This window comes from Diceros bicornis, chromosome X (assembly GCF_020826845.1).
Source record: "Diceros bicornis minor isolate mBicDic1 chromosome X, mDicBic1.mat.cur, whole genome shotgun sequence".
Taxonomy (NCBI): domain Eukaryota; kingdom Metazoa; phylum Chordata; class Mammalia; order Perissodactyla; family Rhinocerotidae; genus Diceros; species Diceros bicornis.
This window is the reverse complement of record NC_080781.1, coordinates 131,726,489-131,748,637: the sequence shown is the minus strand read 5'-3', so window position 1 is coordinate 131,748,637 and position 22,149 is coordinate 131,726,489. Positions and strand designations below refer to the sequence as shown.

The following is a 22,149-nucleotide window of genomic DNA, read 5'->3' as shown; positions in this document are numbered from 1 at the left end:
AAAAAATAAATAAATAAATAAATAAAAACGAAGAATAGAGAGCAACTGGAGCTCTCAGACATTGCAAGTGGGAGCAAAACGCCCATATAACCACTTTGGAAAATAGTCTGGCAGTTTTCTAAACTGAAGCTAAACATATATAACAATATGAACCAACAATTCCACTCCTGGTTTACATACCCAACAGAAATAAGTGCTCAGGTCCACCAAAACACATATACAAGAGTGTTCATTTTACCTTTATTCATAATAGCTAAAAATTGGAAAGAACCAAAAGTCCATCAAGTTTTAAATGAATAAGTAACTTCTGCTATATTCATTTGATGAAATACTACTGAGCAATTAAAAAGTAAAAAAAAACCCGTTATATATAACAACAGAGATGGATCTCACAGACTTAATGTTGAGAGAGAGATACCAGACATAAAAGAGCACACAGCGTCTGCTTCCATTTATATGAAGACCAAAGGCAGCAAAACTAAATGATCATGATAGAGTTCAGAAGAGTAGTTAAGTTGGGGAGGTATTGGCTAGGAGGGGCATAAAGAAGACTCCTTACCTATGGGAAATATTCTATATTTAGATACACATGGAAGATACATATAGAGTTACAATTAAGATTTGTGCACATTGCTATAGGTTTGATTAATTCAAAAGAAAAGAAAAATAAAGACAAGGAAGGCCTTTCATATCCACCCAGTCCAAGCTAGTCTTATTTTCATATTAACTAGTTGTATTTTTCCATAATAATAATGACCTTAACACATATTCTTGTTCTTCCTTTCCTTGCATATTTTCTGACGACCCCCAAGAGCAATGAAGGGTCCATGAGAGTGAATTTGTGTGTGCGCCCAGCCCCTAGCACAGCCCTGTGCTAGACAAAGAGGTGCTCAATCAATATTTGTCAAAAGACCTGAGCATTCCAGCTTTGCCTTTTGAGCCTTTCCGCTTCCCATCCCCACCCCGGAAGTTCCGTCTACTCTTCGGCTTTGTGATGCAATCTCCGAGGAAGATTGAGAAGCCTGAGGTGGAAGAGGGAGAGCAACAGTGGAGGACGTGGTCGGAAGTGAGCGGTCGGTCTCCACAAGGAACGACAAGGAGGTAGGGGAAGAGGGAAACAGTTGTCCCGGTGGGAAATGGGGGACCCTGGACATGTCCTCTCGGGGGCTGATGAAGCAGTGGCAACGCTGCTTGTGGGGCCTGCTGCCCCTCAGAACAGCCCCTGGGGGCTGTAGGCTGTCAAGCAGAGGCTCCTCCAGCAAGGCCCCTGTAGGTCTTGGGAAGCATCTCCTCAGCACTTCTTCCCCTTCTCTTACATGTGGACTAGTTACCTTGTTCTAGAATCTGGGAAAGGAGACGGGTACATGGGAATGAAAAGGTATGAAAAAATCCTCTTGATAAACGGCCCTCTGGGGGCCGGACCCCTGGAAAGTCCGGCGTCAGAGGGAAGGAAGGGGCTTCCTGGCTTCAGGACACCCTCAGCACTGTGCTGCCTGAGGGAACGCTTGAGTTCCTTCTGGCTATGAAGAAGTTTGGAGTGGATGCCCCTGGGAAAACTATCTAGTGTAGACTCCTGTCTCTCATTACTCATTTATAATTAAAGAGTTGGGCTGCTTTCTCTGTGAGTGTCTACAGGAGGATCTGACATACCCTGAATCATCTCTCCTGTCTCCTGGTTCCTGCACATATTCACAGATTATTCTGCAGATGCAGAAGTGAGGTGGGTATCCCTCGGAGAGGGGCCGGGAGCTGCGGGGCATAGAAGACTGTGGTTGGCCGAGTCTCAGGGTCCATATTCCCTCTCAGGCCTGCAAACCAGTGTGTTAACCTGCCGCAGGGAGGGGGATGCTCACTCAGGCAGGGATGCAGGAGAGAGGGGAGCCAGGAGGCTGGAGCCCCTGCCCATGTGGGCTAGTTTGTGGCCACTCTCAGGCTGGTCACTCCAGGGGGTGGGGTCGCTCCAGGGGTTGGGCTGAAAGTTGCTTGGGGTGGGGTGGGCAGGGCTCTTTTCCCTCCAGGGGCTGCGTGGGAGAAGGATTCCTGGCCTCTCCACCCCAGCAAATGCTGAGTCCTCTGCCTTCCCTGCCTCCTGGTCCCTAGGAGCTTGCATTGCTATTCTGTGATTTGCAGTTCAGGTAAGTGATTTTGAAACAGGAGGGGGCTTGGAGTGTCTTTCTCTTCTGAGCGGACTTAACTCCAATTGAATTATGACGCAGGCAAACCACATTGAAGTGGACACCTAGTCCTACTATGAAAATCATCAGGCAAGGATACTCCTGCTCTGGGGATGAGAAAGGAGAAAGTCTTATTCTTTCCACCTGCACTCAGGGCAGGGGAGGGCACACCCCGTCTGGGTAGGGTGAAAGAGGGAGGGTGGTGGGGTTGGCTTGGCGAGAGTTTTGAAGAAATTCAGGTGGCCATTCGCATACTGAAAGCAGCCTACATAGTTGTCTGTTGTCACCATGTGAGCGGGGTTGAACTTGGTGCCCAGGACACACACGTGGTGAGTAGTTGTCCCTGTGTTGGCTTTGTCTTTTCTCTATATGTGTGTGAAGGAATGAAGGGAGGGGAGGCAGGTCAGACCTGAGAAGAGAAATGCCATTTTGTCTTTCCTTTTTCATTTGTTTTGTGTGCGCTCAGAGAGATTGAGAGAGAGAGAGGGGGAGAGAGAGACAGACGAAGAGAGAGAGAAGCAGAAAAAGCAAGAGAGAGGGAAAGATTCGAAGATGCAAGAACACCAGCCCCTGGACACCATCTGTGGGACAGCAGCCCTTTGTGTCAGGGGAGCAGGTGCTACATTTTACATACGTATGTCAGGAATGGGGGGGGTATCCCAATCCCCCGCCCAGGTGAGTTTCCTTACAAGACATTGAGGGAATTTCATGGCCAGCTTGTGTGTGTGCCGCTTTGCTGCCAATCTCAGAAAAGCTAACCCTTCACTCGAAGCTAGAAAACATAAGGGCTCCAGGTTATCTGCTCCCCTCCCTCGCCATGCCCAGCCAGCGATGACTGCTCCAGGTGTCTGCTCCTGTCCTGCAAGGTCTCTAGGCTTTCCCAGGGTTCAGCCACCTCCTGAGGTCATGGGGCTGGGCAGGGGCAGCACAGGGCCTCTGACCAAGGTCAACCGTCTCTGGGATCTGTGCTCTTATCCACTGTGCTATATTGGCTCTGCAGAGGTGAGGCCTGGCAGGGAGAGGGAGAAGCACAGGCTGGAGCCTTTCCTCCTGCCAAGCTTCTTCGCTTGTCAGGACACGCAGGCAGTTTTAAACGTGAAATTTCCAAAGTGGCGTGGGTGGGCAGTCTGGTGGCCTGGGATACTTGGAGGTGTCCACACTGCCCTAATGGAAATGCCTTGGTATTACAAAGACCTGTGCAGGTAACCGGGTTTCATAAAATATATGTTGCCCTCAGCTAAAAAGGCTTTGAAAAATAGACTAGCTGTTGTGTATCTATGCCAGGTTAATAGGGATATGGCCTGGCTCAGTGAATTTTGCTGGTTCTTGGTTCCCTGCTCCCTGCAGGCTGAGTTTTCGCCCTGCAGCACCATCTGAGAATCAGGAAGCAGAGATGCTGGCATGAAGCTGGCTGTGAGAGCAGGTAAAGGGAAGTTGCTTCTGAGGGTGAGAGGGTGGAGGTGTGAGCACGTCAGAGTTGTAAGGATAGCTTCCCTTTCCACACCCCCAGATGTTCATGGTCTCATCAAGTAACATGGACACAGTATCCCGCCACCAAAATCATTGGTTTGCAGTAGTATTTCGTGTTCTTTTCTGCTATTAGATACACTTCATTTCTCCACGAGAGATGATATTTAGGAATTCTTAGGATTGTGGGGGGAGCACCCTCTGGGCGCTTTTGAAATCCTCCACTTTCTGCATTTAAGAAGAGTTCCCCCCAGAGGCTGTGCAAGCATTTGGGGGTCCTGATAATCCTTATGGCCTTTATTTACATTTTTGGTGTGAATATGGAAAGTCTTACTTAGGGGGAAGTGTGGATCATGTGCCGGCGTGTTTATACATTCCACAAACCCCACACAGGTTATTTCACGTTTATAAGAAGCATCAGAGCCTGGTGTGCAGCTAGGGTTGAGATGCGAGAGGCATCCATGTCTCTTATGGGTGCCTTTACTCATTCACCGCAATTGGATCCATGCCTCTAACTGGCAGGAGTTGGGGTCACGGTGCAGAAGGAAAGCTGATGCCCAGCAGGACCCTGCATTCCAGGCACCTGTAGTCAGGTAGGGGAAGAAGAGGCCGGTACACAAACAGGTGAAATGAAAGGAGGTCATGACAGAGGTGGAGGACAGAGTCCCCTGCCTCCCCACTCATGGAGGCACATGGGAATGAGGAACCCTGGGCTTCAGATGCTAGTTTCTCAGCAAGGTACAGTGAAACCACTGCATTTCTGTCCGCAGTTGCCCAGTTCCACTTGGGAAACGTAATCAGTTTGTCTTCTTCCTCTCAGGACACAGCAGACACAGGGCTTGGATTGTCAGTGTGATGTTCCCTCCTTGTCCATGGTAATGATGGCATGTCTGGCATACGAAGGTGTTTGAGTTGTGGTGAGAAATGGATATCCCAGGGCAGCTGTGGGAGGGACATCACTCCATGCCGCCCAGACATGGGAAGGGCACCCCTGGAGGAATGAACACAGGTGGAGAGAGAGATGGGGCCCCCTCTATGAACAAGATGGAAGAAGGGCTGGGAGGAGAAAAGGGTTTGCCCAGAGGAAGGGGATGGTTCTGATGGGCTCTGATTGGCCAGGTTTCCTCTCATGCTTCTTTCATCCTCTCCTGGTTCCTAAAGCAATCTCACAACCTTCCGTGGGAATAACATGGCATTTCCATGGTGATGACAGTAATTCTTGATCCCCACACTCCTGCAATTGATCTGCTGAGACAGCTGGTGAGAATGGGGCAGGAGGTGGGAGAATGAGGCATAGGAAGCTTGCCACCCTCTGTCTTCTTGTGCCCCCTGAGAGGGACAGGGGAGAGTTGAGAGTGGCAGTTGTGTGGGTTGGGGTGGGGGCTGGAGGCCGGTGTGGCACCCTGGTGCTCTGTGTTCTCCTGATTCCCATGACGGGCACGGAAGCAGCTTATTTTGATTTCTCAGTCCTGACCGTCTTTTCTTTTCCTCCTTTCCCATTCCCTTAAGTCTCTGCGCTCAAACATACCCCTCCAATGCAGGCTGCCAAGAGAAGTTGTCCCAGGGCTGCCAAGCAGTTCTGCGGGGTTCAAGTCAGCCAGCTCAAGCTCCTGTCCTCAAAACCATTCCACCTGCAAATCTTGTCAGTACAAGGAAGGCTGCCATTTGTGGTCAATCATGCGAGCCCTTGTTGCTTTGGTCCTCTCTACCAATGATGGTCACTTAAGTCGGGGAGGGCTAGGACTACACGATTCATAGAACAAACAACTTCCTCCCTTGGCCAAAATGGGGACACATGAACTAACAACTCAGTGTTTTCCAGCAATCAACTGGAAAGAATATCGGTAATCTAGCACTGTTTGGTCACCAAACTACATACCTAGGCTCCTTCCAACTCTAAGCAAAACATAGGATTAACGAAGTGAAGTATACGACTTTTGTCAGTAATTGTAAAGGCGTTAAAGTTGCTCCATTCCAGGCAAAACAACATCTTAATGATCTTTGTTGTCACTTAGGGACGCCCCACCTTTTAACACTGTGTTAACCTGTGAGGTTTCACTTTGGAAACAACAACAAAGGCTTACAAGGCAAATGACTGTCGAAATACTTCGTAGTGGTTTGGTGGATTGTTGCAATCACAACACTCACTGAATGCTGTGTCCCTGTTAACACACCCTTTTGTGATGGGACTTTCTCTCCTCTTCCCTTCAGGGGTTGAATTTATTTCCCCAGGCAGTGATCTTGGGCTGGGTTGTAACTTGTTTCTATCAATAGGATGTTTCAGGTGTGACTTTGCTCACCTTCCTAGGCTAAGCCTTAAGATGCTTTGCAGTTTCTGCCTTTGCTCTTTTGGAACCTTGAGCTCACCATGCTCTGAAGGACTCAGGAATGAATGACCAAGTGGAGGGAGAGGCCCAACCAGCCTACGGATTCCTGCCATTCCAGCTGGAACCTGATCCATATGAGAGAGCACCTTAGACCACCCCAGCTCAGCTGACTGCAGTCACATGAGTGAGCCCAGGTGAGAAGAAATTCTCAGTTAACTTATGGAATCACGGGAAATAACAATGTATTTTTAGGCACTGAAATTCGGGATGGCTTGTTATGCAGCCATAGGTTGAGTGTCGGCCTTGGTATCCTTTAGCTTAATGTGCAACCTTCAGATCAGACTACGTATTTGGTTCATAGCTTTAAGCAATTTATTTAACTTTTCTAAGCTTTATTCTTCATCTATAAATATGTGGTAAAAATAAGTACTGCCTTCTTAGGGTTTTTAGTTGATTAAATGAGTTAATACATGTGTTCTTAACCAAGTCACTGGACTGTCACTGTGGAACAAAGCCTAAAGGAAAAAACGTGCTGGAAATGACTATGTATAATTCAAAATTTTACCATATCATCTGATTAAAAACTTTTTAAAAAGCTTAGAAAACAGTTTGAAAATGTTTAAAGTATATGATAGACCAGCAGTCAAAACATCTCTCACAAATCATTCTGCAAAGATATGATGGAATCAAATCATGTTTCAAAAATGTTTACTAGGCTACTTAATGTGTTTATAAAATACTTATGTATGTGCAAAAGTTTCTCAGAAAATGGCATATAAATTTGGACAGCAACCTACAAACTTTATATAACACAATTAAATGTAATGAATAATACACATCTAAATTTTAACAAAGATTATATCTGCATTATGCTGTTACTGATATTTATATGCCTCAAACTTTTTAGGTGTTTTCCAAATTGTTCTACAGTGAATGGAAGTTACCCTCATGGTCATAAAAAAGGTTAATAGAAATGTTTTTCTTTGTCAGAATTCTGAAGGAAGAACAACTTGGAAGAATGTAAAATTTGCTTTTGGCAGTTATTTTCGCACTTTTGAGCTCCCTGAACCTGTTTGGTTAGAATTCTTGCTTTTCCATTTTCCTTCCTCTCAACCCTGATAAATATTAACTTATTAGAAGTTATGAGGATAAATTAATATATTTACTTTAACCATGTGGCAGAGTTAGAGTTTAGCAAGGAAATTCCAGAAGGAACACATAACCACTAAGTATTAGCTGAAGTTGTGAGGATTTTAAGGGCTGTGATATGTTTTGACTAGAGTGCTTTGGGTCATGTATGGTATCATATCACCCTCGTCTTTGAATAGCATATAGGTTCCTCCTTCTCAACTGTTGTGTCTGTATCAATTTAGCCACTGCTGCATAATTAAACTGCCCAAACTCAATGTCTATATAACTATCATTATCTCTCCAGACTGTAGTTTGGCAAGAAATCCCTTGATAGATGTTGGACTCTGCTAAAGGTGAACCTGCTCCAAGTGTGTCTCATCATGCTCCTGAGACCAAGAGGTGAGCCTGAGCATGCCTTTCTCAGCGTGTTTGCAGAGGCATAAGAGAGTTTGTAGAAACATGCGTGAAGCCTAAGTCTGGAACTGGCACATCAGAGTCAAGGAGTGGGAAAGGAGCCCTACTCAGCATGAAAAGATGTTGCAAAATTTCACATATGGCAGAGGGAATGGATACAGCAAGGGATGAAGTATTTGGGACATGAATACAATCTGCCATATGAGCCTTATCTCCATTTATTGTATTAGAAAATACATTTCTTCTCTTTGAACGGAAGACTGGCTTTACTTAGGTTTATGCAATACATGAGTTTCAGAATAATTAAAATCACTTTTTAGTAAAGAAAATTATCTTTATAATTTGTAAGCTAAAATATCATCACTAATACTGCATTTATAATTTTAAACATCTACTTGTTAAGCAAAGCATGCATTATTTTAATTAATACAATAATCTTTTGAAGCAGTTATTACTACCCCTATTTAAGAAAAGAAAAAAATAAAGACGTGAGTGCAAAAACGTTATGTAATTTGCCCAAAGTAGTACAGCTAGTAAGTGGCTGATATAGCACTCTTAAATCATGTTTGGCTTCTTCCAAACCCAATGGTCCTTCACAACACGATGAACTGTCATTAATTGAGTGTCTCCTAATTTACGCTTTTTTGGCAAGTATTAGATTTCTTATGTATTTTCTTAAATCCCATGTTGGCCTAAATATATAAAAAGAAAATAGATATCTTTCAGTTTCCTATTTGAACCTCACTGTTGACTCTCCATTCTCACTGCATATGTTACCAGTATTTTCATGCTGAGAATGACATTATTTGTTGAGGAGAGAATTACAAACCACTGCAAAGCCATTGAGCACTTCTCATGTGTCCCTGTAGTCTCATTCTTATTTAGATGTGTGTAGGGAGCATAGGAGCAGAGCTATCCCTACCCCCATTATTTCAGGTACATGTGGGAAAATAATGGGCTTTGTGCCTGTGAATCCCACATACAATTTTGAAAAATTACTCCCCTGTCCATATTTCACTAGAACTAAAATGATATGCCCAAAGTACATGTTCATAGTGTTTCACATCTGGTCAGTTTCTTGCACTGCCTCTTATTTCAATAAAATACTTGGAATACTTCCAATTGCAGTCACATCAATTCCCAGAATCCTTGTAAAAATTTACTTATAAGAATACGATTTAAAGATTAAAATGAAAAGTGATATGTAAGCAAAACATTATTACAGTGGTGGCTGGAGGCAAGCATTTGTGGCATTTCAAACTAGCCCATTGTTTTAATCACAGCATAGCCATTTCTCTTTTCCTGTGAGGAGATACACACCAACCCATTTATTGATGCTAATGCCATGCAAGTCACTATGCTAGGCATTGGGAAAACACATAAATAAGATGTGATCCTTGACCTTGAGGAACTCATGAGAGGAGAGAGCCATTTATGGAAGCTCTTACAAGGATAACTGATCAGAGCTGTAATGAAGGTATAAAAAGAGTTATATGGAAGCATAACGAAGCAAGATATGACCAAGTGTCATGAGCTGGCTTTTGAGGTCTGAGTAGGAATTTGATATGATAGAGGAAATGAGCATTCATAGGTGAGAGAACAGCAAAAGCAGATGAAATTATGTTTTGCAGAAATGTGGAGGCGAAGAAAATTGGGCACAGGAGGATGGGATAACGCAGGGGATATAGAGTGACTGAAGGGATGGAAGAGGAGAGATAACTAAAGAGGTATGCAGTAGTTCAAGAGTGGAGGGATTAAACACCTTACTAACGAATTTGAACTCTATCTTCTATATCAGTTGTCTCCATATTCTTTTTTTAAACAGGTTTATTGAGGTGTAATTGATATACAAAAAGAAAACTACACATATTTAATGTATATGATTTGATGAGTTTGAACATATACATATACCTGTGATACCATCACTATAATTATGATTTGTTTTCTTTTTTTCTTGTGGTAAGAATGCTTAACATGAGATCTGCCCTCTTTAAATTTTTAAGTGCACAATAGCATATTGTTAACTGTAGGCATTATGTTGTACAGCAGATCCATAGAATTTATTCATCTTGTATAACTGAAACTTGGAGAGTTATTGTTCAATGAGTACAAAAGTCCATGTTTTTTCTTTTGTTTTGCTCACATCTAACAGTTAAAACAATTGAGCATACATGCCCAATACCTATATATGTATACTTATTGATAAAATATATACATGAACTACAAATAAAACGTGTATCTCATTAAACATATATAGAAATAGACTTTGTAAATGGGGAGATGTTGGACAAAGGACACAAACCTTCAGTTATAAGATGAATAAGTTTTGGAGATCTAATGTATAGCATGATGACTATAGTTAATAATACTGTATAACATACTTGAAGTTTACCAAGATAGTAAATCTTGTGTTGTCATCACATTAGAAAGAAATGGTAACAATGTGAGGTGATGGATATGTCGATTAGCTTGATTGTGGTAATTATTTCACAATGCATACATATATCAAATAATCACATTGTACACCTCAAATATATATAGTTTTTTTTGTCAATTACACCTCAGTAAAGCTGGGAAACAAAGAAATAGACTTTGTGAGCTAGAGAAGAAATAACCATTCAAAAAATCATTAATAGATCAATTGTTTTCCTTAATGAGAAAAATTATTGAGAAATGTGATTAAATAGGCCTCATTATTGTTACTTTTTAAATCATTTAATTATCTATAATAGAGCAATTCAAAAGACTGGTACAAAGTTCAGTTCTAAAAGTTTGTTTTAAACGCTGACATGCATGAAAAAAATAGCTCCTAGAGATACATAGATTTGTATGGAAGCAGCACATCATGCTATACATTTTTCAATCCCAAATACCAGTTAGGCAAACTGTGTTGATGGTGAGAATTAGAAAGTAACTGTCTATTTTGTCAGTTGAAAGTAATACTAATTAAAAGTGACATTTTTATGTTTAACAGATAGATTCTAAAATCTTTGAAACTCTTTACTTGGAATATAAAACAGTCTATAAAATTGTATTTTTAATGTGTACAGATAAGAGAGGTTTTATAGCAACATTTATATTGTTTTGGCCAAAAGAAAAAAAATCCCGTAGTGATGAAAACATTCCAAACATCCATCTTTGAAATGTCCTTTCAGTAGCATAAGATCCTGTGAAAAGGCCTTTACTTTTTACTCATAATTAACATGTTAATATGTCACCTTTACTCTGGAGATTCAGATCAGGCTAAGGAAGGAGAAGGGTCAGTTCTGGCAGTGTATTGTGTTTATCTGTGCTTGAGTCATCACTATTATCTACAGTCTGTGGTTTATTTCCGCTAAAATCTTTAAGCCACTTGTCCACTTTGTGACAATTTAATTATTAGATAAAATAATATGAAAGTATAATTAACTGGGCATAAATAAAAAGCAATGTGTAACATGGTGCTTAAAGCAAATAAAAGAGTAAAGTTTGTGGAATTCCCACTTTTCCCTTTGGATACCTTCACTTCCATAAACAGACAAAATGAAGGCGTCTGTATGTCAATGTAGATTAGTGTCAATGACTACATTAGATATAAATAATGCTTATTTTTTCTTTCTTTATATAAAATTAATCCATATGTATATGTATATAGATTTTGTAATATTTTCTGGCATACAGCTCTTGTGCTAATGGGGAAAGTGCCATTTGATCCAACAAAGCCCAAAGGTCTGCACTTGAAAATGCTTGGTGAAGGCGGGATTAACAAAATGTCACCCCCAGATTTACCAAGGCAGCAATATGGTCACCTTCTGAGACTGCTGCGGTGTTTTGGAGATGACAGAAAAAAAGGACAAATTGCTAATACTCATCTAAATCATGAGTCCAGGCTTTCCTGCATTTATTATTAAATGAGCTTGGTGTCTCTTAGATAAATTGGAAAATAATGTGTTATAACAAAAAGAACAAAGTACCTTAAGCCAAGGATCATTTGTTGATCTAACTGTAAGCAAAATAGTTAATCCAACGAAAGTAGAAGAAAACACATATGTAAAGCCAGTAGCAGTAACCAGTTACTAAGATCTGATGAAGGATGCTTTTAGTCCCATGAATATCATGATTCAAGTTAACCCATATTTTTTAGATATATGTTTTTCAGATAAGGGCAAAGTACCTGTGATTGTGTGTGAATCAGAAGGCTGAAATTAGGAGGAACCATTGTAGGCCATACAGATTTCCAAAATGACCCCAGTTGAAATAGCATGACGTGTAAAACAAGGCTTTGAGGAGTGAGGGATAAGCTTTTGATGGTGTTTGGCCAGGTAATCTAGCAATAATTTGATTCTTGGATAGAGAAAAAAATGAATGCTTTCTTCCTGCCCTCAAGGTGCTCACAGTTTAATGGGGTTTACAGACTTGCACAGATTACAAATATTATATTGTGAGTGGAACTCAACTCTAGTGGGAAAGTTATTTCAGATAAGTCTTGACAGAGCAAGTGGTATGGATCTTAAAAGATAATAGAAACTTACACAGTAGAAATGGAGAGGGTCATGTTCTGGTTATAGAAGGGGAGTAATTAAAGACATGGTTGTGTTTAAACTATTAAAATAACATGGCATGTTTGGCAAATGGTGTTAAGTCTTGTTTGGTTGAAATGTAAATGTATTTGTATAAAAAGAGTATGGGTAGATGCAACTAGAAAGATTGGAACTAGACTTGGAGAGCCTTATAGATCACACTAAGGAATCAAGACTCTGCAGTTACTCTGCTATATTCTACAGTCTCCTAGGAAGAGGCTTTGGTTTGACTTATAACAGGTACCCGGTAAACATTATGGCCAATAATGGTGCTTATGAAATGGCAGATACTGCCTTTAATTAGCGTTATGATTGTGCTTGACATCCTGTTTAGCTCTTGAATCTGGATTCTGCTTGCTTTATTCATAAGCATTAGCTAAATGGTCTATGAGAATATCAGATCTGGAAACACAGAACTAAAGTTCAGTTCCATCAGCCTTCTCAACCATCACTCTTGGATTCTCTCACCACTAGGACTTTCTGGATGGACATTCTGGTACCAGAACTTCCCTAAATCTCATCTGGCCTTGATGCTTTCTAAGCAGCAGAGTGTAAAGAACATACATTGACATTCTTTTCCTTTCACTTACTAGCAGTGGTAAATGAAAAGAACTTAAAATTTTGAATCTTATTTTCTTTACTTGTAAAATTGGTGTAGTAATACCTACTTCATAGCAGTGTTGTAGCTGTTAGGAGCTAAATGAATGTTAATTACCAAGCCACCACCCAGTTGTATGGACACTCTACTGTGGTCTGCTTGATTGCTTGCTCTGGATGGTGCAGCCATCATATGCCCTAGCTCAAGATTCATTCCACCTCTCTCAGCAAGCTGACTTTGCACCAACGTTGCATATTATATTCAGCACCTATTAGATTTCTTTCCAACTCTCAACAATTTCCCTTTGTTTGAAACCTTTCCTTGTCATCTTTCCAAGGGGTGAGCTACAGGTAAATCCACACAACATGAGTTATACCCCTGGTCACAACTGATTAGACCAAGTAGCTAGAAAAACACATTCTTGTGAATTTTGAATTTAGTCAAAAATTTAGTCTCTTTCAAGTAGGTTGACCAGTGACATGAAAATTTGGGAGTAGGCTGTGATGATGTTTTATGTCTAGCATCCTCAAAAGCAGAAATGACCTGCCTATAGCTAGAATTAAAAAAAAAGTGAACCAGATATAGAGATAGGAGCAGAAAGAAGATGTGGCAAGCTTAATGGGCATTTCAATTTCTGGTTTTAATTCTTGAAGTTTAGCTATATTCCTACACCTTGAGTTCTATGACTCACCCAATATCTCCATATTCAATTTCTCTTTTTAGCTTAATGCCAACAAGTGTCTGTTATTTGCAACATAAAAATACCTTGATGGTACAGGTATGTTTATATTTCTTTCAGAGACTCAAACTAAATCTCTACTTTTTTTTATGCAGAGTTCTGTATCCAAAACACAAGATTTCACTTAAGTTAATACTAATAATCATTTAGAGTAGCAAGATTTTTCATATAAGTGCTCGGTGTTCCTCCGAAGTCCAAACACTGACTGAGTTGTGTATATCAAAATCAAATATTGTAATTGGATAGTCATAGACTCAGTTTAAAAAAAATTAGCCATAAGCACTTAATACCTATTTTATTCATGTTTCAATTAGTTGAATTGAATAAATTGATTAATAGGAATAGTATTTTTTCAGGAAGGAATTCTAGTGTATCCACATATCTGAGACTCAGTGTTCTCAAACAAAATTTCTGCATGTAGTTTTTTGCTTTGAATTCTGGCTTTAATAGCATCATAGCAAGGCTAAGAATAGTGCAGTCCACAATTTCTATGCTTGGAGGACCCTTTAAGAAAGACACTGGCAATATTTTTCCTCAAATATCTGGCTTTAGCACAGCAGCACTTGGACCAAAATGTGGTGTTGGGAAAAGACTACTCCTTCAACAGCATCCCTCTCCTTCATTCCAACCCACAAATGGAGATAAATTTAAAAAAGCAAAACAAAGAATAATATTTGGAAGTATAGAATAAATGTCAAACTGTGTATTCACTATTTGTTTCTCAAAAGAAACAGATAATACTTTATAACTACATCATCCAAGACCTATCAGATCGCTGTTGTAGATCCCACTTGATTTTTCTGGCTTTTGATCTTTACCATCTATCAGCTTGATTCTGGAAATTTTGTATCCTACTGTGTAGACTTCAGTTGCCCACAGATCTATAAAATTGCAGTGTCATTAAGCAGCAAGCAAAACTATTTCCTTGTGATGGCCAACAGAAGGGAGAAAAAAAAAAATCTGAGCTATGGCCTCTGCTGGAAAAAGTGGCCTTTGTATTACACATATATAGGGAGCACCCTTTCCAACCTTGGTAAATTTGGTTTGAGGATCACAACTCTTCTTCTTTTCAGGAACACCACATTTCCAAGTATCTTTATGGAACAACTGGCCCTGTTTATATTTTATCTCAGTTTAAGCCCTCAAAGAAAACGTCATTTTATTTTAATAAAATGTTAAAACTTTCTAAAACAGATTTTTTAACAGGATAATCATGAAAACTGTTGCTTAATTTGAGTAATTACTTTATTAATTGAAACTATAGGAGATAGATAGATGAGCATTTGTAATTTTTTCCTCAATTAGTTGAGTTAAATAGAGATGGAGGGAAGGAATAAGGGACTAGGAATAATAAGAGTGTGATAGAGCTGTAAAGGTGATGTAATTAGCATGTTAGGAAATTACTATGATGTGGAGAATGACGGCTAGGCATGTCGTAGAACTTAAGGGAAGTCACATCTACTTTTGTGACGGGTGTTCCAGATAGAGATGAGTGAGCAAAGGCGGGGAATCAATGTCATGGGGTGTCTTAGTCTGTTCAGGGTACTACAGCAAAATACCACAGACTACGTGGCTTATAAACAGCAGAAATTTATTTCTCACAGTTCTGGAGGCTGCAAGTCTGAGATCAGGGTGCCAACATGGTTGAGTGAGGGCCCTCATTCAAGTTTCAGACTTCTCGTTTTATTCTCACATGATGGAAGGGGCAAAGGATCTCTCTGGAACCTCTTTTATAAGGGCACCAATTCCATTCATGAGGGCTCCACCCTCATGACTTAAGCATCTTCCAAGTTAGGATTTCAACACATGAATTTTGGGGGGTCACAAAAACTCAGACTATAGCATGGGGTATATTGCAGAATACAAGTAAGTCTATCTAGTGTGTGTTTAAGGCATAAAAAGAAGACAGAGCCAGTGGTCTAAAGTGGGAGTTACCCAGCAGCACCTAAGAATGGATTAGAGAGAACGCTGATCACATACGATGTGTCTAACATGCTGCACGCTAGACCCAAAGTCACAGACTTTTGTGCACAGGAAACTAATGGATGCTCCTGGAATAGCAATGTAGTCAGGAATTCTTAGAGGTTTCTCTATTGTATTTTTCCATTTAGACAAGTTTCCAGGAGAGACCAGGAATCATCCTAGGGAGTCAGTCACCTGCATTAGTATGTAACACAGCACTTGGATTTCCAAAATGCAGCAACAGTTAAGTATCTCCTGTTTCTCTTGTGAAAGATGGGGACCCAGTTGATCAACATTGTGTCCTTCCTGGGATTCAAATATGCCTGGGCACATCTGGAAGACTAGTGAGGCAAGCCCATAGGGTCTATTTGCAGGATACACTGAGTCACTGCTAAGAAAGAAAACTCATTTTGAGTGAAAAGGATATCAGGCCCACAAGGTTTTACTTTATTCCTTAGTCATCCAGGCGAGGAATGCTTCTGAGCGTAGTTTAGTCTGTTTCTCATTCTCATGACCCAACTTTACACGTTTTATATGGTCAACTTCCTAGTGAGAGACAAGGGCTGCAATTAAAAGAAGAAAATCTGTGTAATTTAAATCTCTAATGTGTTAAGTGCAAGGTGTAACTGCTGTGGGATATTGTGACTCAAGATGGAGAGAAAAGGCTTCATCTATAGGGTGGCTACCAACCAGGAGACAGAGGAAGGAATGGGAATTAATTGTTCTGATACTGTGATAGACCAAATTACAAAACCATAGAAAGCAAAATAATGCCACAATGTTTTGAAGCAGCTTCTGAAACATGTAATCTGTGTTTCTTAACTCTACATGATTAAATCAGTACTGTATGTCACAGTATTTTGAACAAGGGACTATGGACTCCTGGTAGTCCAGAGATATATTATTCTGGGTCTGCAAGTTTTCTATAAGAAATTTATATTTTGTATTTTTCAATGATCTATAAAAATAATGTAATCACATTCTGGATCAACTAGATGAAATACTCTGGAACTGAGCCCTGTCAAGCAATTTTATTAACTGTATGATATTTTAATTGTGAATTAATGGAAAAAGGGAGGTAGATTAAGTATTCAAATAATGTATTTGAACCAAGTATAAGCCAAATTATTATGTCACACAGTCTAAATGAAAATTTCACAGTAGTTTGAATGGAGAAAAGTAGTAAAAAAAATTGAGTTGCCGTAAGACACAGAGTAGCATAGGCATGTTGAATACTCAGAAGAACCTGCACAGCAGTCATTACTGCATTCATAGTATGAGGAGCGATCTATTAGTTGGAAAACATCATCCTTCATATAAAATTAATATTGTGATTTTGAGTTTGATCGCCTATGTGAATATGGTTTTATTTAATTTGTAAATGTTTCCGTTTTATAGGTGTATAAGTGCTATGAGGATGAGAAGTTTATTCTTAGCTTTATGATTGTGCATATTTAACTAGCCATTAAAATAAAAATAAGTCAACATCTGGGGTCTGAGGAAATGTTTTCCTTATAATGAGATTCATATATTTTTTAAGTTTGTGCAAAAACAAAAACAATTACTGCCCTTCTGAGAAATGCATGGTTTTAAGTATTTCAGAACCACCCAAGACAGGGACAGTGCCTTCCTTGGCATCACTAAATCCAGAGTAACACTAGCCAAACTGGATGCTGCCTAATTCTGCAGTATTAATGAAGAAAAAACTTTAAGAGATAGGAGTGAACAATGCCAACTACTTTTTTTAATGAGATTGACCTGAAGAATTCTTATTAGACCAATTTTTAATGTTTCTTTAATTTCTCCTTGAATCATATTCAGATGTAACAAGTATCTATGAGGCCCTGTACTATATGCTGTCAGATTTAGGAGACACAGGCATTACTGTTTTATATATGACAAAAATGAGGCTCAGAGGCATTAAGTTGTCCAAGGTTACACAGGAATAGGTATGGTGACACTTAGTTTCTGATCCCCAGTCCACTGATCTTTCCACAGGTGGCTCCTTCTGACCATATACTTCCTTCTATCCAAACATTCACTTAGCATGGGCAAATGGATCTTTGCCCGGGATTTTTCATGTATGACAAATAATATAATCTCTCCTTTAATCAGACACCATTAACCTATCACTGCACTTGAGCTTTGAGGCTTTCTAGTTTCTCAAATATGTTAACATTTATCCCACCATTTTTCTTGCTTTTTGTGATTTCTTGCCTACATATTTTTAATACTACAAGGGCATCTAAAATATGCCCCTTCTGACATTAAGCAGGCAAAATTATGTGAGAGAATTTTAGTTTTCACAAAGAAAATTGGAACAATAGAAGATCTGGGTTAATAAGAATTCAAGTTAAAATCATCTACTCAAACAAATCAGCCTTCTTAAAGACATAACAGCTCTGCCTTCTGTTGTGTCTAGGGGCCTTTTACAAAGAGGGCTTAGTTGAGTAGCAAAATTCTGGACTTTTTCAAGATATTAACAGGTTTGTCGAGATAGTCAAACAAGTTTTATAATATACTTGCCTCTTTTTTCCTGATTCACTCATTGATTGAAATAATTTGTGTAACAATGTCAACAAGTTTGACAAGTTTAATTGGAAATCACAAAGTTTTGCCTAAAATTTTAAAATTGTCAACTTTTATAAAATAAACTGTCACAATTGAATAATATGGAAGGAAAGGCAAATACTTTCTTGAGGAGACAAGCCTGAAAAGAATAAAGAACAAGAAAATACTTTAGGTTGTCAAACATTTACAGAACTAACATCTTATCAAAACTTCCTTTCCTCCTATTACATTTTAATTATCACCCTTGATCTTAGGACTGTTTTAGTTCAGTGAGTGAAAATCCTAAAGCAAAAGATCCTAAACTTGGGCTTTTCAGTAGTTAAAGATTTTTGATGTCATTCACTTCTATTATTTGCATTTTAAAGATGTAATGTCTTATATCATGAAGGATACATTGTTACCCTTCCTAACGTAAAATATATGCAGCATATTATAGACAAAGATTTTCTGAGGCAAATAGAATTGAGATGAGTAGAGGCTTGTAATACATCTTTCCTGACATTTAAAAAGAAATACTTTAAACACATTGAATGAATTTTTAATGCTCATTCACATTTCTATTTAAGTGGAGTCAGTGCAGAAAGAATTGTTAATTAAAATAATGTTTTAAAAGGGAAAACAAATAACAAAGACAGAGGTATCCTTTTCTTATAATTAAACACTTTCAAAAATATTTCTGACATCATTTACTGAAGTTATATATCATGTAGGGAAAGGAACAAACCAGGTTGTTACTAATTTCAATCATTTTAGTGAATGCGTAAATTTTAATTGAGCCATGGAACTTGAAATGCATTACTTTGTATTTCACTTTGTGGAACCCTCTGAAAAGTAGACTACAATTGCAGTGTGTCATAAGATAATTGGCTGCACTTTTCACTTTTTATACCTACTGGAGAGCTAGCATCCTATCCTCCATTTTCACCTCCCCTCCGGTATGGGTGGGGAAATAAGCATTCTCACACTTTCCTATAGGAATGTAAATTGACACAACCTTTTGGAGGACAGTTTGGAAATAATTTTTGCAATGTGGTAAAAATTTACACATGACCACTCATGTGCCACTTGCTCTGAACTGTTAAGCCCTCTCAGTAGTGGCAGCATCTGGGGACATATATTAAACTTGCTCATTCAAAGTAACTGAACATCCCCCAAAGTTGAAAAATGGTTTCAGGAGAGCTCAGTTCTTTGTAGTTAAATGGTCAAACTTTCCAGGTTTATTCCGCTTCCTCCTCTTCCCATTCCCACGAATGGCGTCTGGACATAGGGAAAATTTATATAGCATTCCGGAAGCCGCAGAGGAGTTATCTTTCTCTGTAATCACCTACTGATCTCTGGTTAAGATAGAACTCAGCTCTCTTGGTTTGATATGGCCTTCTGTTCTTCCTTCATCTGCTGCTGAAGGATCTGCAATTAATATAACTTATGGTGTTTTCTCATGGTAGAGAAATATACAGAGATTTCTAGGACAATCAGCCAATTCTCCTTGCTTACTAGGCTTCCCATCTTGGTTCTTATTGATGGGGCCAATCCTTTGATAACTTCTTGGTATCTTCCATCTAGACTTTAGCTTTGGGATATCCACCCTGGTGCCTCTTTAAGGTATACTCATGCTCTTTGCCATCTTGACCCCAGAGAACCATATTGACTTAATTCTTACATACCTTCTACTTTGTCCTCGGGGTCTCCTGGGATCCTCTGGGCCTCTTTTATGTCTGGTGAAAATTGTGTGCAAATGGAGGAGGGTGGCTTCTCAGACCCTCTCTTTTATTAAATACATGAAATCACCATTCCTGCTCTATTACAGCCACTCTAGCTTCGTATTTGCAACCTGTGAAGCATTTCTTCCAGACTTCCCTAGGGAACAAGATCAAAAGCACCATAAGCTTTTAGATTCCCCCTTTCTTTTAAAAATTACTAATACTACTTTGTCCCCCTCTATTCACCTACCTCCACTTAAACACAGGGCCAGGGTTTAGGGGATGGGGGCACTGAACACTTTCAGTGATGCAGACATTATCTTCAACATAGTCTCAATTTTTCTTGGCTCTCTGCATGTTCCTCTCAGCATTGGAAAGTTTTTTCCCATTCCTGTACAGTGGTAATTTACATTGTCATATTCTCTATCTACTCTACACTGCAGATTATAGTAAATCTCTGTGCTCAGATCTAAGGTTTGTTCTTCATACATAGAGGAAAGTTTTTAAATCTTGAAAATCCCTTTCTCTCTCAAAACCATCATGATTAAAAGAATATTGTCTCCATTTGCATCCTAGGAACTCAAATTTTTAACCTCTTAGCTGAGCAATGGCTTCTTTTCTCAAGGTAGTGTCCAATATCCGGCAGAAGCAAGGAACTTAATTGACTCAGTAGGTGAGGAACCTCAAGTCTACAAGACTTTCAAAAAATGCAAAATTTGAGAGGTGACATTTTTTAAAATATCAGAGTTGCAGTACTAAATTTAAAAAATCTATTCATAACCTTTGGCTCAGCGTACCTATAAAAGCATCTATACGTGTACAAAAAGTAAATATATAAGGATGTTCATTGCAGCATTGTTTGTGATAACTAAATATTGGAATCAACCAAAGTAGCCATAAACTGGTGATTAAGTAACGTGTTATATCTGTAGAATGCAATAATATATGGCAATTAGAAAGAATGAAGTAGATATACATGTAGGGGTTGGTAAAGATGTCAAAAAGTGTTAATTTAAAAGACATTTTCATAAAATGCGTATAATATGCACCAAACTGTTTCTCTCTGGGGATGGTCGTATCAGGAATTTTCAGTTTCTGTTATATATTTTTATGTTTATATTCTTCGTTTAATTCAGAAATAATATTTTATATATATACAGAGAGGTAACAGAGTATATCTCAAACCAAAAGGCAGTATCATACTTACTGGTGAAATACTACTAGCATTCTTATTAAATCCAGGAAGAGAATGATAAGCATGTCACTACTATTATATATCTTCCAGCATGAATTACATGATATAATAAGAAATGCAAAAAATTAGAAGGTAGGATTATTAGAAGGGTAGAAAATAAATTATCCGTACTTATAAATGATATATTCGCTTATAGTACTAAATACGATTAACAGACAAGCTGTTAAAACTAAAAAGAGTTCACTAAAGTGGTTAGTTATAAAACAGGAATATAGGGGCTAGCCTGGTGCCGTAGTAGTTAAGTTCGTGTGCTCCTCTTCGGCAGCCCGGGGTTTGCAGGTTCAGGTCCCAGGCGTGGACCTACACATCAGTTATCAAGCCATGCTGTGGCAGGTGTTGCACATATAAAGTAGAGGAAGATGGGCACAGATGTTAGCCCAGGACCAATATTCCTCAGCAAAAAGAGGAGGATTGGCAATAGATGTTAGCTGAGGGCTGATCTTCCTCACACACACACACAAAAACCAAAAACCACAGACAAACATACAAAACCAAGAATATAAGAATCAATAGCTACCCTGTAAAACAGCAATATGCAATTACAAAATAAATTAGCCACTCAGAATAGCAACAGAATATACAAACTACTGAGGAATAAAACTAAGGGAAAATATGAAAATTTTAGAAAAGAAAATATTTTGAAGAGAAATATGATTGTATGAAGATAAAACCATAAAACATTCGATGTTACTAGATGAGAATTTGTTAGATTGAATAGATGTCAGTTAACAAATTGATGTCCATGTGGATTGTTTCCAAATTAATTTAAAGATTAAATGTACTTCTGAACAGTATCAGAGTGATGTATATGAACATATGAAAAATAAATCAAGCTCAAGAGCAAGTCAGTAATTCTTTAGTATGGTAAACGAGGTCCTTGTGGATTTGGCCCTATGTAACTTAATTCACTTCCCTTCCTCTGACTTATTCTTTCCTCAGGCACAATGATGTTCATTACAAAATAATAAAATACAATTTCTCCAAAGCTGTGTAGTGCCTAGTATAAATCAGGAACATAATAAACTTAAGTTTTGTGGACAGCTAGTTCTATGGTAAGCACATTGTACGCATTATCTCATTTGATGTATACAGTAATCCTATAAAGGATAATATTGTCTTTAGTTTGAGATTAGGAAATAGATTTAGAAAGATGTCTAAATCCACACTACTAGTAAGCAGAGAAGCTAGAATTTAAACTCATTCATGTCTGATTTCAAAGTTTTAAGTATTAACCACTATTTTATATTTCTTT

General features: G+C 38.9%; 2 long non-coding RNA genes across 21 annotated transcripts in view; both read left to right on the top strand.

Annotated features, from left to right (window-relative positions):
• Positions 1-853: 853 nt before the first annotated feature.
• LOC131400140 (uncharacterized) lies at positions 854-2,655 on the top strand. The gene is made up of 3 exons (XR_009217331.1): positions 854-1,101; positions 1,627-1,720; positions 2,002-2,655. It is a non-coding gene; the product is annotated as an uncharacterized LOC131400140 (long non-coding RNA).
• A 31-nt stretch (positions 2,656-2,686) lies between these two features.
• LOC131400139 (uncharacterized) overlaps positions 2,687-22,149 on the top strand; it is a 92,602-nt gene continuing 73,139 nt past the window's right edge. For 11 of the 20 annotated variants that reach the window (XR_009217324.1, XR_009217321.1, XR_009217315.1 and 8 more), the window contains exons 1-4: positions 2,829-3,597; positions 4,462-4,650; positions 5,151-6,162; positions 7,404-7,498. This is a non-coding gene — a long non-coding RNA (uncharacterized LOC131400139). Of the gene's footprint in view, positions 2,791-2,828; positions 3,598-4,163; positions 4,380-4,461; positions 4,651-5,150; positions 6,163-7,403; positions 7,499-22,149 lie in introns of those variants that run through there. The other 9 variants (XR_009217330.1, XR_009217328.1, XR_009217326.1 and 6 more) reach the window with 6 other exon arrangements.